Source organism: Pongo pygmaeus, chromosome 2 (genome assembly GCF_028885625.2).
Source record: "Pongo pygmaeus isolate AG05252 chromosome 2, NHGRI_mPonPyg2-v2.0_pri, whole genome shotgun sequence".
Classification (NCBI taxonomy): Eukaryota; Metazoa; Chordata; class Mammalia; order Primates; family Hominidae; genus Pongo; species Pongo pygmaeus.
The window spans coordinates 80,819,003-80,835,237 of record NC_085930.1 but is presented as its reverse complement, the minus strand read 5'-3'; positions in this window follow the sequence as shown (position 1 = coordinate 80,835,237).

Genomic DNA, 16,235 nt, shown 5'->3' with positions numbered 1-16,235 from the left:
AGAACACCATGGCCCTGCTGTTGTGAGTATCACACTGGTTCCCAGGTGCCAGAGGTTACCTTTTTTTTTTTCCTCTACCTGGATAGGGATAATACTAGGAAATTTACTTGCACTGGAAAAAAAAAAAAAAAAAAAGTCTGGAGAGGCTTTATTTTCTGTAACTGATTCTTCCTCTGTTTTCTTAGCTATGTTTTCCTGAAAGTATTAATTTAGCAAATTGAACCAGGATTAGTTTTTCAATCACTAGTGCACATATCATAAATTTTGAGCATTCTATCCAAGACATGAAATGGTGAACACTAGGGTCGTTTCCATCTTTTAGGCGACAGTTGCTTCGGTTGCTTCCTTGCTAGTCTGATCCCAAACCAGAGCGTTTCTTTTTGTTTTTTTAGACAGAGTCTCACTCTGTTGCCCAGGCTAGAATGCAGTGGCACAATGTTGGCTTACACAACCTCTGCTTCCCAGGTTCAAGTGATTCTCCTGCCTCAGCCTCCAAAGTAGTTGGGATTACAGGCGCTGACACCATGCCTGGCTAATTTTTGTATTTTTAGTAGAGATGAGGTTTTGCCATGTTGGCCAGGCTGAGTTTGCTGTTGCCCTCATCCAAGCTTAAGTCTTCACACTTTTAGTAAGACTTTACCTACACGACAATACATAATGACCCACCAAACATACACCTACCACATAGTTAAACCCAGCCCTTGGCCATTAACAGGAGCTCTCTCAGCCCTCCTAATAACATCCGGCCTAGCTATATGATTTCACTTTAAATCCACTACCCTACTAACGCTGGGCCTACTAACCAGCACACTGACTATAGACCAGGCTGGTCTCGAACTCCTAGCCTCAAGTGATCCGACCACCTCAGCTTCCCAAAGTGCTGGGATTACAGGCATGAGCCAGTGCACCCAGCCACCAGGGCATAATTGATTGGAAATAGGGAGGTGTTGAAAAGAAGAAAACAAAACTTTAGATTTTTTTAAAAATTATTATTTTGCTGAAAGATGCTTAAAGAGTTGGAAAATCATTCCAGGCAAAATTTCCCCTTGGCAAACAAAAAATTTCCTCTTTGTATAAACATAGTGACTGAGAATTTTCATTATCAACAAATTCAGCATTCCAACCATACTGACAGCTTAATCAATTTGCTTCCAGCCAAATTGCTCTTGACCAAATTGTCTGCTATGATATATAACAGTAAAACATTGGAAATAACCTAAACATCCAACAAGAAGGTTACTGAAGAAAGCCAAATAAATCATGGTTCATCAATACAATAAATGTCATGCATTCACTTAAAGCAACATACATATACATTTCTTTTGAAAGGAGTACATGAATGCTTCTAAACATTTAGGGAAAGAGTCACATTTACAAATAAGCCCAATTTAGGTTTGGTTGTTGTTTTGTTTTTTGTTTTTTTGAGACGGGATCTTATTCTGTGACCCAGGCTGGAGTGATCACAGATCACTGCAGCCTTGAACTCCTAGGCTTAAGCGATCCTCCCACCTCAGCCTCCCGAGTAGCTGGGACCACAGGTGCACACCACCAAGCTCAGCTAATTTTTAAATTTTTTGTAAAGACAAGGTCACACCAGGTTTCCCATACTGCTCTCAAACTCCTGGGCTCAAGCAGTCCTCCTCCCTTAGCCTCCCAAAGCGCGGGATTACAGATGTGAGCCGCCACACTGGCCCCAATTTAATTGTGACCATACGGCAAATTCTAGGAATTTGACCAATAGAGACAGATCCTCTTTTCTCTTAAATATGACCCACCTTTCACTGTTTGTTCAGTTCACCAAACCTAATATTTCCTAACTATTCTTTGCTTGGTTTTTTGGAATACAGGAATCAGTGGAAAGGAAATCTACTCAGTTCTCAACTGGCAGGGGTGGCTGGGTGTGGTGGCTCATGCCTGTAATCCCAGCATTTGGGAGACCAAAGTGGGAGGATTGCTTGAGCCCGAGAGTTTGAGACCAGTCTGGGCAACACAGTGAGATCCCGTCTTCATTTTTAAAATAAAAAAATAAAATCGCAGGGGTGATTCCAACAATATAGCACCTGGTCCAATGTCCAGGAAGTAGAGGCTGAAATGTCAGCTCACGTCAACCCAGGAACAGAGCACTTTCTCTGTGAGAAAGATTTTACTCTTTAACTAAGCCATGGTGCCTTCCTTCTCCTGGACTTCGCTTAAAAAATTTTTTTTTAATACCTCTATTGAGGTATAATTAACATATAGTAAACTGCACATATTTAAGGCATGCAATTTATTCATACATCGGTGTGATTATAACCACAATCAAGGTAATGAACATAGCCATTCCCCCCAAAAGTTTCCTTGTGCGTCTTCTAATCCTTCTGACATGGTTTGGCTGTGCTGCCACCCAAATCTCATCTTGAACTGTAGCTTCCACAATTCCCATGTGTTGTGGGAGGGACGGCGTGGGAGATAACTGAATCATGGGGGCGGCTTCCCCCATATTGTTGTCGTGGTAGTGAATGAGTCTCATGAGATCTGATGGTTTTATAAGGGGAAACCCCTTTTGCTTTGTTTTCATTATTTCTTTTGCCTGCTGCCATGTAACATGTGCCTTTCACCTTCCACCATGATTGTCAGGCCTCCCCAGCCATGTGGAACTGTGAGTCCATTAAATCTCTTTTTTCTTATAAATTACCCAGTCTTGAATATGTCTCTATCAGCAGTGTGAGAACAGACTAATATACCTTCCTTTCCACCTCTTCCCAATCTCCCCTTTGAGCAACCATTGCTTTCTGTCACTATAGATTAGGTTCCATTTTCTATAGTTTTGTACTGTTGTCAGCATCGGTAACTTATTCCTTTTGACTGCTGAGTAGCAGGACACTGTATGGATGCACAACGTTTTGTTTATGCATTCAGTGATTGAAGGGCACTCAGATTGTTTTCAGTTTGGGGCAATCACACATAAAGCTGCTATAGACATTCGAACATTCTTTTGCAGGTCTTTGCATGGACGTCAACTTTCCTTCCTCTTGGGTGAATATCTAAGAGTAGAATGGCTGGATCAAATGGTAAGTTTAGCTTTTTAAGAAACTGCCAAATTGCCTTCCAAAGTGCTTGCACCATTTAATGTTCCCATCAGCAGTGAGTGAGCATCTGGACTTTGTTTCTAACCCAGAGAGAAGCCTGGGTTCTGAGGACCCCAGAACCTGGGTTCTTCTGAGGAGGGCCACACTTTACATAGGCATCTTTAGGAGAGGACCCTGGAAGAGGTGGGGGACACAGCACTTGGGTGGGAATCAGCCACAGTCCACCAGGAAATTGGGGAGGCCAGTTTCGTCTGAGAGCTGGTGGGCTCTGAATCTACGCTTTCTTTGTCCCAGCCTGGGGAGTGGGGGTGGAAGTAGAGGAGGAAAAGAATTTCAATGAGCTGCTTTTGACTTGATGTAATTTTGTTGGTTTCAATAACTATTTGTTGAAATAATCTGTGCCAAAGGAGGCCAAAAGGGAAGAGGCATAGGACTGGGGTTCAAAGAGGAGACCCTAAAGAGTCCTTGGAGGAGGAGGGAGAGTGAGAGAGGCTTAGCAGGGTGGACAGTGATTCTCATTTTACAAAATGCCCAGTATCAAGATTGCTGCAGTGTTTTCAGTGCTGGGGAAATGACATCCCTAAGGCTTCCATTCTAGATCCTGCAAAAACAAATTGCCCTTTTAAAGTCTCACAGTTAAAGAGATATTTGGTGTCTCTTGAACATGTGGTTGGAGGGTTTTCTGATGGGAATCCTTGGTTGTTTTTAACAAAATAAGCCAGATCCAGAGGCTACGTGACAGGACCCGGGCACCTCTCAGGCTGTCTTCTCACAGCTCGTCTTCTTTCCTAGCCTAATTTCTAGACTCTCTGCACCTGCGGTCTTTGTTTCACTCCAGCATCACCTTTTCAGCCTCTGCCATTAATTGGACTCATTGAATGCACTGGGCTCATGCCGGCTTCCTAGTTGCTGAATCCAGTGGCCTTTTCTCAGATCTTGTTCTCCTGCTCTCATGGCACCATTTTGATATGGAAGATGGGCAGGGAGGTGCTGGGAAGGGAAGGGCGTGGTGACTGGCTAGGGCTCCACCCCCGAGCCTGTGCCTACGGACCTAGGTGAAGACAGGCACTCCCGCCTTCATGTACAAATGTTGCATTTCCCAAGACCACCCTGGTTGGCCACACCCTGATCCTGTGCTGTAAATAAACCCCGAGACCTTAGTGGGTATGCACACAAGAAGCAGCTGAGCATTGAGAAGAACACACCAGCCGAAGAACACACAAGCAGCTGGACATCAGGAGCACACTGACAGGCACTGGCAGGCTGGCAGGCCATCGACCAGCACAACAACACAGAGTTTGGCTGGGGCAGTTGGAGAGAAGCCCCGCTGCTGAGCAGCCTGACTCTAGGGGAAAACCACCTTTCCATTCCATCTCCCTTCAGCTCCCCCATCTGCTGAGAGCTACTTCCACTCAATAAAACCTTGCACTCATTCTCCAAGCCCACATGCGATCTGATTCTTCCAGTACACCAAAGCAAGAAACCCTGGAATACAGAAAGCCCTCTGTCCTTGTGATAAGGCAGGGGGTCTAATAGAGCTGACTAACACAAGCCACCTACAAATGGCAAAACTAAAAGAGCACCCCGTAACACACGCCCACTGGGGCTTCAGGAGCTATAAGCATTCACCCCTAGATGCTGCCTTGGGATGGGAGCCCCACATCTGCCTGCTCTCCCTAGAGGTTTGAGCAGTGGGGTACTGAAGAAGCGAGGCACACACGCCCTGTGAGGGAGACAAGGGAACTTTTCCCATTTCAATATGGTCTTCCCACTCACCTCCTCCTTCTAGACAGCTCTCCTGCCTAGGTCTCCATGGCGCTGTTCTACCTAGCTCTCCTGCCATGGTTGACTTCCCTGGGAAGCTGTCTCTGAGATGGAGATGATCAAGGAGTGCTCTCAGCATCACTCCGTGGAGGGAGCAGAGGGAAGCAGGACTGGGAGGGAGAAGCTGAGATGTGAAACAGTCTCAGCAAAGGCCGCAGCCAGCTCCACAGGGACAGGCATTCGGGGCACTGAGTTGCAGCAAAAGAATCAGGTCTTTACACACCCGGTTGATCAGTTGCTGGGGGTGGGCTCCCTGGAAGTAGGCAAGGCTTTGGGCAAGGTGGTGTTATTTAGCCACAGGCCATTCATTCCAACAGCGTTGCCAGCAGCTGGGGGAATCAGTCCCTCCCCAAAAGGGGATCTGGGTAGCACACTATAGTATCCACCACATCTTCCTTCTCTCCAGCCGCTCCTTCCCTGGCGTAGGTGACCACTTTCCTCTGGCCTCAGGCTATGGCCTTCTGCTCTTCTCTATTTACAATCTCTTTTGTAAAACACTAATAAAGTATTTTATTTACACTTCGTACAAGAACAGTAACTAGCATTTATTGGGTGCGTCCTGTGAGTAGATGCCAGGTACTGTGCTAGGCACTGCCGATATATTATCTCATTTAAATTCCCAGAAACCCACTGGCATTAGGGGATATGAAAACTCTTTATCACACCCAAGGAAAGTGCCAGAAGAGTCTTCTTAAAAAAACAAAGCAAAATCCTGTTTCTGCCGTGTCATCTCCCTCCTAGCTCAAGGACCTTTGATGGCTCCCAATTACTGTTGGAATAAAAGCCCAGACTCCTAACTCAGCACCCAAGGCCCTCCGCAACTTGCCTTGAGCCTCCCTTTTTACAATTCTTCCTTTTTCCACTCTGGCCAAACCGAGCCCTTCACTAGGACCTTCACCTGGCCTGCTCCAACCTTCTCCGAGACTAGCTCGGCTTAGCTCCTAACTATGCCAGTCCCTTCCTTCGACAGTCATTCGTTCACGTATCCATTTGCTCATTTATTGTAGACCTAACATATACTAGGCTGTGTGTTGGGCGTTGGGGATACAATGCTGAACAGACACAGCCTGCCCTCCGCTTCAGAATCTTAAAATTCTGCAAGAAAGATGAATGTTATTCAAACTTGCCAAATTTTCAGAGTTATTTATTTATTAATTATTATCATTATTTTTTGAGATGGAGTCTCGCTCTGTCACTCAGGCTGGAGTGCAGTGGAGCAATCTCAGCTCACTGCAACCTCTGCCTCCCACATTCAAGTGATCCCCTGCCTCAGCCTCCCAAGTAGCTGAGATTACAGGTGCCCACCACCATGCCCAGCTAATTTTTGTATTTTTAGTAGATATGGGGTTTCACCATGTTGGCCAGGCTGGTGTCAAACTCCTGACCTCAGGTGATCCACCTGCCTCGGCCTCCCAAAGAGCTGGGATTACAGGTGTGAGCCACCATGTCCAGCCTCAAATAGTTATTGAATTCCAGCTTTGACTCAGTGCTAAGAGGGGAGCATCAAGGGGTGTTGAAAGCTTAAAAGGGAGTGCTGAGGACCCTTGGCGAGCCACGTGCTCTTCCAGTGCCCGTGGATGCAGCTGTGTAACTCAGTCGCTTCCCTGCTTTCTTCATGGGGCCTAACGTGTTTCTCCTTTTCAGCTCTCCCCTTCCTCCTCTTAATGTCTACATTGCCTGTTGCCTACGCTGCTCAATCCTGTGCAGCTTTGCTTTCTTAATGTGAAGCGCTGTCGTCTCTCAGGTACATTTTGCGTCTTATGAATGATAGTTATCACTGATTTGAGGACGTATCCTGTGCCAAGGAGTCTCTATGCTCTCGCACTATTCAGCGATTGCAATATCCCCACAACCATCCTCCTTCTTCTCATGATCCCATCGTCTTAGTCACAGAGGAAGCAACCCTGAGACAGGGACTCAGAGCACCTGGTTCACTTGGCAGTTTAAAGAAACATGGGCAGGTCAATGGGGAGGTCAGGGAAGGGAAGGTGTATTATCAGTCAAGTTCACCCTGGGGGAAAATCAGAGCCAAATCCCGCTGGGGAAATTCTGGGAAGTGGCATAGAACGCGTCTCAGAATCACCGTACCCAGGGGGTGAAGGAGTTGGGGTACTTACTCACCAATTCCCACCAGACGCTGGTTGAGGGCTGTGTGTAGGTGGGAATGGCACTAATTCCTGGGCACTGCTGGCACCTGCAAGGGCAGGCAATGTGGGCATCGGCAGCCTGAGAAAGCCCCCAGGGGAAGAAATGGAGGTGCCAGAGTACATTGAAGTGGTGAGGACAGAGGGCCTACTACGCCCATATTACAGATAAGTAAACTGAGGCTTCGAGGAGTCAGTCCAAGGTCACATGGCTAGGAACTATCAGAGCCAGGATGAACTGAAGTCTTTCTGGCTCTAAAACAACACAAAATGCCCCTTGAGAGGCATTATCTTATCTTATCCTTCAGTAACCCTTACAGCTCTTTGCACAGGGCTAAGAACCCAGTAAAGAATCCAAAACTGCTTGCTGATTGATGAGCCTGAAAGATGAGGAGCTTCTTAGACCCACAGAATAACAAGGCCTTTTTTCTTTGTTTGTGTTTTTGAGACTGAGTCTCACTCTATTGCCCAGGCTGGAGTGCAGTGGCGTGATCTCGGCTCACTGCAACTTCGGCCTCCTGGGTACAAGCGATTCTCTTGCCTCAGCCTCCTGAGTAGCTGGGACTACAGGCGCACACCACCACGCCTGGCTAATTTTTGTATTTTTAGTAGAGACGGGGTTTCACCATGTTGGCCAGACTTGTCTCAAACTCCTGACCTCAGATGATCCGCCCGCCTCGGCTTCCCAAAGTGCTGGGATTACAGGCATGAGCCACCATGCCAAGCCAAAAAGAAGCTTTTAAATGTGCCTCCCTTCTTCATGATAGCAGGTGCGATCACCTAGTTTCTGAATACATTCATGAGTGTCTCAATCCCTTTTTACCTTATCACCTCTTGGACTTGTTTGAAAAGGGGAAAACTGAGGCCCACAATCAATGACGGCTTCCTGTCATGAAGCTGAGGCCAGAACTGGAGTTGCTACTCTTGGTCTTCAGCAAAAATTCAAATGCCCATGCAATCCTTTTTTTTCCCCTCCGTGAAATTCCCCTAACTCGATTAAAGAAAAAAAGTCAATCAATTTACATGGTAACAGAAAAGGACAGGGCCCGGTATAAAATATTCCCCCATCTGCACCGGAGGGCACGGCCTACATGCTTCAAGAGCACAGCGGAGGCCCCCGGGATTTGTTTTTCTTTCCCTGACCCGGGGACTCTGATCTCTCACTTAACCTCTGACCTCTTCAATTCAGATAACAGGGAACTGGCAGCTGGGCTGGGGGCAGCTCTGAATGCCACCCGACTCCGCCTGGGTTCATTCTGGCCATGGAGACAGAACAAAGGGAGGTGGCCCTTCCCCGTGAAGCACCCCAGGGCGGCAGCCAGTCCTGTGGGGGCCCCTGCTCAGGCGCCCACCCCGGGGAGCATAGAGGGTTACCTCATTACAGCTAATGCCATTTAGAGCCTACTTTGTGCAGACAGGAAAAAAAAAATTAAAGCAACATCAATACCTTGCTTTGACTCCATTTAAAAACTTCAGACTGAAATAGGCCTCAGCAAAGATCCATGCCCCTCCCTGCAGAGAGGCCTTTTCCCCCCTACCTGAGGCCTCATTTAAAACAGGGCTACAGTCTGCATTTTAACAGCAGCTATTTAGAGGTGGGTATGAGCCACTTGTTTGAAATTGAATCAGCCATTTTTATTAAGCCATATATTTTCATTCTTGCCAGTGACGCTGGGAGACGATTTTCCAGCCTCTCTGTTTTACTTTCCAGTGTATTTTCATTGGGAGGAGAGCTGCAAATCCAGGCCCTGAAACCTCCAATTACCCTGCTCCAACCCCACACTGCTGGGTTGGACCCAACTCTTCACAGCAACCTCAAAAACAATGAATTTTAACCCCCCCACCCGCAACACCAAAACAAATTCCTTCCTAAATAAGGAGCTCCTTGGCTCCTTCCTACCTGAATTCCCAGCCCCCATCTCCCAACTCCAGTTTCCAGTTTTGTGGCTGCCGCTGCTCGCTTCTCGCTGCTTGCTGGTGACTTGGCAGCTCAACAGTGACCACCCACGGTCGTGCCCCAGGGCTGGATGACTACTTAATCTCTGCTAGGAGTTTGGCAAGAGGCTATTCACTGCCTTTAGACAATTAGACATCTCGAGGGACAGACATTTTTTTGGAGCCTCTAGTTCCCAGCTGCATGTGGGTGGGCCTTTTATTCATTCATTCATTCATTCACTCACACATTCATTCACTCACTTATTCTTTCATTTATTCATTGATTGCTTTGGAACAGCACCTGACACAGAAGGATGACAGCATGTCAGTAGCTGTCATTCATATCCACAGCCAACATTTATCAGGGACCTCCTACTATGTACCAGGAACTGAAGATGAAATAAATAAAACCCAGCCTCTGCCTTCGTGAGATCATACTATCAGAATGTGGTTTTGCACATTGGGATCGCTCGGGGAGCTTTTAAGAAAAGCCTATACTAGGCCCCACCCGCAGAGATTCTGATGTGATTAGTCCATGGTGGGGCCAAGGTATCTGCATTTTGTAAAGGCTTCCAGATGTTTCTAACGTGCAACCAGGGCTGAAAGCCACAGCTCTAGAAGGAAGGGCAGATAAGGAGACAGCTCTGCCCCAGGATGAGGGGGGCAAGAGTAAAGTTCTGTGGATGCAAGGAAAGATGGACTCTAACCCTGCCTGAGGTCAGGAAGGCTTTCTAGAGGAAGGAGACCTGAAGACAGAAGTCAGCATGGGATGGGCCAAGGTACTGGGAAAGGAAAAAGGGGGAGAAGATTCTAGGAGATGGGAACAGCACAGCAATGGCCTGGGTTGAAGGCAAGCATTGCATGCAGGACAATTTCCGATGATTGCATGTGGCTGGAGTTGTGAGTGAGAGAAGGGGGCGGGGGATGGAGGAGACAGCTGGCCGAGCAACCCTGCAAAGGGACCAGCAGGGTGTTTTGTCATCCATGTAAGGGGTTCAAACACTGCCTAAAAGCAATAGGGAGCAGAGGAGAGAAATGATTAATTTTGCATTTTATTTTATTATTTTTAAATTAATTTACTTGTGTATTTTTGAGACGGAGCCTCGCTCTGTCACCCAGGCTGGAGTGCAGTGGTATGATCTCGGCTCACTGCAACTTCCGCCTCCCAGGTTCAAGCGATTCTCGTGCCTCAGCCTCCCGAGTAGTTGGGACTACAGGTGCATGCCACCACACCCAGCTAATTTTTTTTATATTTTTAGTAGAGACGGGGTCTCCCTATGTTGCCCAGGTTGGTCTCAAACTCCTGGCTCAAGTGATGCACCCGCCTCGGCGTCCCAAAGTGCTGGAATTACAGGCATGAGCCACCGCGCCCAGCCAATTTTGCATTTTAGAAAACTCCTGGCCAGGCGCAATGGCTCACGCCTGTAATCCCAGCACTCTGGGAGGCCGAGGCAGGCGGATCACGAGGTCAGGAGATCAAGACCATCCTGGCTAACGTGGTGAAACCCCGTCTCTACTAAAAAAAATACAAAGAAATTAGCCAGGCATGGTGGTGGGCGCCTGTAGTCCCAGCTACTCAGGAGGCTGAGGCAGGAGAATGGCATGAACCTGGGAGGCGGAGCTTGCAGTGAGCCGAGATGGTGCCATTGCACTCCAGCCTGGGCAACAGAGCGAGACTCTGTCTCAAAAAAAAAAAAAAAAAAAAAAAAGAAAAGAAAAGAAAAAAGAAAACTCCTTCAGCTATAGAATGGACTAGAGGGCAGCCGGACAGGAAGCCAGGTGAGAAATGACAATGACTGGACACAGGGATGTATCAGTTTAACTTAGGCTGGGCTCCCCGACCCCTTGAGATAATCTAGAACAGGAGTCAGAATTGTCCCACCTAAAGAATGAAGAAACTGGTGTATTTGCCCACAGACCCCTGTCTGGTGTTGGTCCACGGCCTCTCCTGGGGGCATCAATGCCCCAGCATTCTGGCCTGCCTACCCCACTCCCCCAAGCATGCTCCTGGCCAAAGCAAGCTCCCTGGCAGAGAATGACAGGCACCTACAAGGACACCATCCCTGGCTGTGGGAACAGTGGTGCCCAGGGCACATGTGCAAGGCTGCAGCAGAGGCTGTGACTAGGTCTTTACCCAGTGATGGAGAGCATGAGAGACTGAAGAGGCTGGTGAGCGTGGTGAGACTGACAGGTGCAGATGGAAATGAGGAGGCGAGGGGTGCCATGAAAAGAAGGATGGCAACCCTCCAGCAAGCTGACTGAGGGCACGAGCAAATGAAACCTTTAATCCCCAGGGTCAGATCAGCACAAATACAGCCATGTGCCAGTCAACAACCTTCTGAGCATCCATGTAGGGCGGGATCATGGGATTCTGGTTGTTTGAGCTGCATGGACTTTTGGTTTCCAGGAGAGAAGAATTTGCAGTATTTGTAGCAGGCTTGGCTTTAGGCACATAAAAAGGCCTTAACAGACTTTAATTCTGGGTCACCCCCACCCACAACCTTGTGTTCCTCCCTCTCCTCTCCCCATGATATAATCTCTGATGTAATCCTTGGTATATTTCTGTTCCCTGTCTCTCCTATCCAATCAGCTGCTGTGTTGGTTGTGAATTATTTGAAGGCAAGAAATCCACTCAAACTAATTCAAGTCCAGGAGGCCAGTTTTGGGGAAGATATGAGAGCTGGGGGAAGAACCGAGGGCAGGAAATGTAGCCAGGCTCCCTGCAGGTTCAGAAGCAGAGACCGCTAAGACCCCAGGGGTAGAGAAAAGGCTTTTCCTATTTTTTCTGAAGCCACATGGTCTCTCATCTCCCCCTCTATCTTTTCATCTGTTCCATCTCCGTCTCACTTTTGTTCCTCTCTGCGACCTTTCTCTGTGTCTCTGTTATTTGTGCTCAGGTGAGCACATGGCCACTCCAACCTGGCATTCTGTAGCCTCTTAGTTTAAGCCAATATAAATAGGCTTCAGTCTTTATGTCTCAATTCCTAATTCACAAGGGAGAGTACTGGATTGGTAAGTATTAGAAGACCCAACTCAAACTGGTTCCAGGAAAAAAAGCAAATTTATTGCCTCAAGTAACTTAAAAGTCGAGGGTAGGCATCAGGCATTGCTGGATCCAGGGGCTTAAGTTCTTTTGTCGGGAATTCTGATGCTCAGCCCTTTTTCGGTCTGTGTTGGTTTCATTTTCAGGCAAGTTCCCTCCAGCTTTAGATCCTCCAGTTTAGCAGTCTCAGTAGAAAGGTGGCTTCTTTCTGCCAGAAGTTCCAATCACATTCCTAGGGTTGACTCTCACTGAGCCAACCCAGATCACAGCCCCCTTGCTGAACCAGTTGCTCTGTCCAGCGGATGGAAATGCTGATGGGTCAGACCTGAGTGACACTGCACCCTGGAATCAGATGGACTAAAAACAGGAGAATGGCCAAGCACGGTGGCTCATGCCTGCTATCCCAGCACTTTGGGAGGCCAAGGTGGGGGGATAGATTGAGTGGCCAGGAGTTCGAGACCAGCCCGGGCAACATAGCAAAACCTTGTCTCTACAAAAAACAGAAAAATTAGCTGGGCCCGGTGGTGCACGCCTGTAGCCCCAGCTACTCAGGAGGCTGAAGTGGAAGGATCACCTGAGCCTGGGAAGGTCGAGGCTGCAGTGAGGAGCAAAAAAAAAAAAAAAAAAAGCAGGAGGAGAATTTTTCTCCAAAGAGGACTGAGGTGCTGGTACCAAAAAAACGAAAAGGAGGGGCATGGATTTGAGCAGGCAGAAGTAAACAACCAACATGGTCAAGGGGTGACATCACCCCCTTCCACCCACCCTAGAGAGCTCTGAACAAAGCAGGTTTCTTATAACAATATGGGAACCAAAGCAGTCACCACACTCTCCTGTCAATGTTATCTGAACAATCTCACAGACATCTGCTTCTTCCTTTCCGTGACCGGGGCACCAGCCAGGGCTGACCATCAGCGTGTGTGCACTGATATGGCCACCGTCATTGTTAAAGTACTGCACTATTTCCGTTACCTGTTGGTAAATATCCACCGGCCTGGGTCCCTGGCTTCCCCCACCTAGGCCACTCAGGCCCTCTTTTGAATCCCACAGATTGCAACAGGCTAGCCACTGAAGGGTTAATGCTGAGTGCAGCAGGGGCCTCCAAGACCCTGACCCAGCCCCTTCTGATTGGTTGATGTTCATGACCTACCAGTTGTCTCATTGATCTGGTGCCAGTAGTTAAATATTTTGAGTACCACCCTGGCTGGCAACAGTTTCCTATCTACTCTCCTTCATTCCCCTCCGTCCCTCGACCCCCACAGTCCTCCTTCACACAGCCTTCTTAAACTCTGATCTGCACCACTCACTGGCCTCCTCATCATTCTCCCCTGCACCAGGTCCTGATTCCTTCGTAGGTCTCCAGCTTCCCCTGTGAGCTGGTCCCAAATGCCTTTTCAGCCTCACCTTCCCACCCACCTCCCACCCAAATGGCTTGCTTTTCCAAATACGCACGCATGCTTCTTCATGCTTCTCTGCCTTTGCCCAAGCTGTTCCCTTTTTCTGATATTCTTTACCCACATATTTATGGAGGGCCTACTATGTATGTGTCAGGTGCTGGCTTGGAGGAATAGACTGAGCAGGGAAGGTGGAGACAAAAAAGACAGATAGATGTTGTGAAATGTCTCCAATGGAGAAGCTCAGCCTGGAAGCAGAAAGGGGCACTTAACCCCAGGTCCCAGGAGCTCCCTGAAGGAGGATTCCTGGAGGATGAGTAGGACGCCAGGAGGTCTGGGGCACAGCAATGAAGTCAAGGAAGCCAGCCTGCCATGCTGTGATTCCAGGGCTCCAGCAATCAGCTTCAATGCGCCCGATGTCTGAGCACACCTCCCGTTTGCTGAGCGCCTTCCATGTGCCAGGCACTTGCTGACCTTTCCATGCTTGATCTCACTCAGTTCTCACCACCACCCTGTGAGGTGAGGCTGTGCAGAAAATACAGCTCAGAGAGAAGACTCACACAGCTTGTGAGCAGCAGACCTGCCACCTAAGCCCAGGCTCCCTAGCCACTCTGTTCACCCCCCACCCCATTCCCATGCCCCCTGTTTTAGGGCAGAGCACCTGCTCCACCACCCATCATTAGCAAGCTGGGCCTAAGAAGAATAATGTGGCTTCCCCACAGTGCTCGGTCCACAAAGACAATCCTAGATGTGGAAAACCAGGGAGTGGGTGGCAAGCCCTGCTCTTGGCCACTAACAAGCTGATATTTGATGTGGTTCAGCAGGTGACCTGCCTCCTTGGCTCAGCTGCGCAAAAAAATGGGGATAAAAATATCTTGGGGCACTAAACAGGACAATACATAGAAAGCCATTAAATGTAAGCCACTATGTCACCTACTCTTTCAGGACCAGATAAGAAAATGGGATAAGAAGGAAAACAAGGACTCATGCTTAGGTACCCTGGGCACAATTCCTTCCTTCCCAGACAGGGAGGGAGTCTGACTACATACCTCCTCTCTCTCTCCGCAATCAAACACATCTGGGTTGGCCTATCTGCTGTGTGATTTTGGGTAAGTCACTTAACTTCTCTGAACTTTCCTACCTTCACAATAGAGATTATTATGGGGCTCTGCCTTCATTCACTCGGCAAGCCACATGCAGCAACTACTATTTGCCAGACATGGTAGTAGGTGCTGATGATGTAAATAAGACAAGCCCCTGTATTCATGGAGTTTATGTTCTAAGGGGAAATATAGACCAACACACACGTACCCACACACAGTCAGGCTTTCAAATAGTGATAAGCATTCGGAAGAAAATAAAACAGGACAATGGTGCAGGAAGGAGGAGGCTGCCCGTGACAAAGTGCTCAGCGGGGGCTGTCTGTGGAGGTAACCTGGGATCTGATACCCCGTTGGAGGGGAGAAGCCTGGCAGACAAAGATCTGGGGAAGAGCTGTTCAGCCAACAGGAGCAGCAAGTACAGAAGCCCTGGGGCATGAAGGAACTTGGTCTATTTTAGGTACAGAGAAAGCCCAGTGGGGCTGGAGTGTGCCGATCAGAGTGAGGGAAAGTGGCAGGAATGTGGAGAAAATTCACGATGAGGCCCTGAAAGGATTTACATGGACCTCTGACCCGTGCCAAGGGCTCCATCAGTGTCAGCTGCTTTGCCTGTGCTGTCCTCCCACGGGGCAGCAGGTTGGCTCACGCCAGGGAGTCACTGGCCACCAGAAGGCTGCTGCTTATACACAGGCAAATACGGTAATTCTTTTCCTCCACCTCCCAGCAGTAGCAGCAGCAGCAGGGATATGAATTGATTGTCAGAAGCTGTTTAAGGGCCTGTGATTGAGGAGATGATCTGAGGTAAGCTGCTCCAGTGAAATAAAGGCCAACAGCTGCCTGGTTCCACATCAGCGCTGCGCTTTTCTAAAAGGCAGCTTTGCCTTCCAGCACCCACCCCCACTCCACCCCCAGGAGGCAGGGAGCTCTCCCTTCATACTCTGGGGGAGGGAGATCCTATTTGGTGACAGATGAGATGTTGGGGACTAAACCCGAGGGCGTTGAGAAGTGTAATGGCTGTGGCTGAATATGTCAGTTTCCTGTTCTTTGTGGGTGGGGTCTCAATTATGAATAAGAATTTCATGGAAATTTTGGGATTGAAAGGAGGGAGGGATTCGGGGAGAATCAGTCCCATCTCAAATTAAAATCTGTGCATTCCTGGGCCTTCAAGTGGAGCACTTTACACAGAATCAATTTTTTCATCTGAAATACGCATTTATCCATCTATTCATTTATTCGTTTACTTATTCACTCCTTTAACAAATATAAAATGCATCAGAGCTTGGGCTTTAATCATTGGATTTTTAAATATTTTAAAATTATTTTTCTAGAGACAGAGTCTTGCTATGTTGCCCAGACAGGACTCAAACTCCTGAGTTCAAGGGATCCTCCCGCCTCAGCCTCCCAAGTAGCTGGGACTACAGGTGTGTGCCACCGTGCTCGGCTTGACAGATGGATTTAATGGGTTTGGCTACTTACTAGCTATGTGGCCTCAGGCAATTCACCTCACCTCTCTGAGCCCTGGGATACTCATACCTACCTCACAAGACTATTTGAGGATTATCCAGATAATGCTCACTAGGGACTGAGCCCAGTGCCTGGCACCGGCAAGTGACCATTTGCTACAATGTACCAGAGAAAAAAAGAGGTGCCACAAGGTTACAAAATGAAATCAGACAAAGCCCGTTTAGGAGCTCACAGTCCAGGACATAAATAATCATGCCATGAGGAGC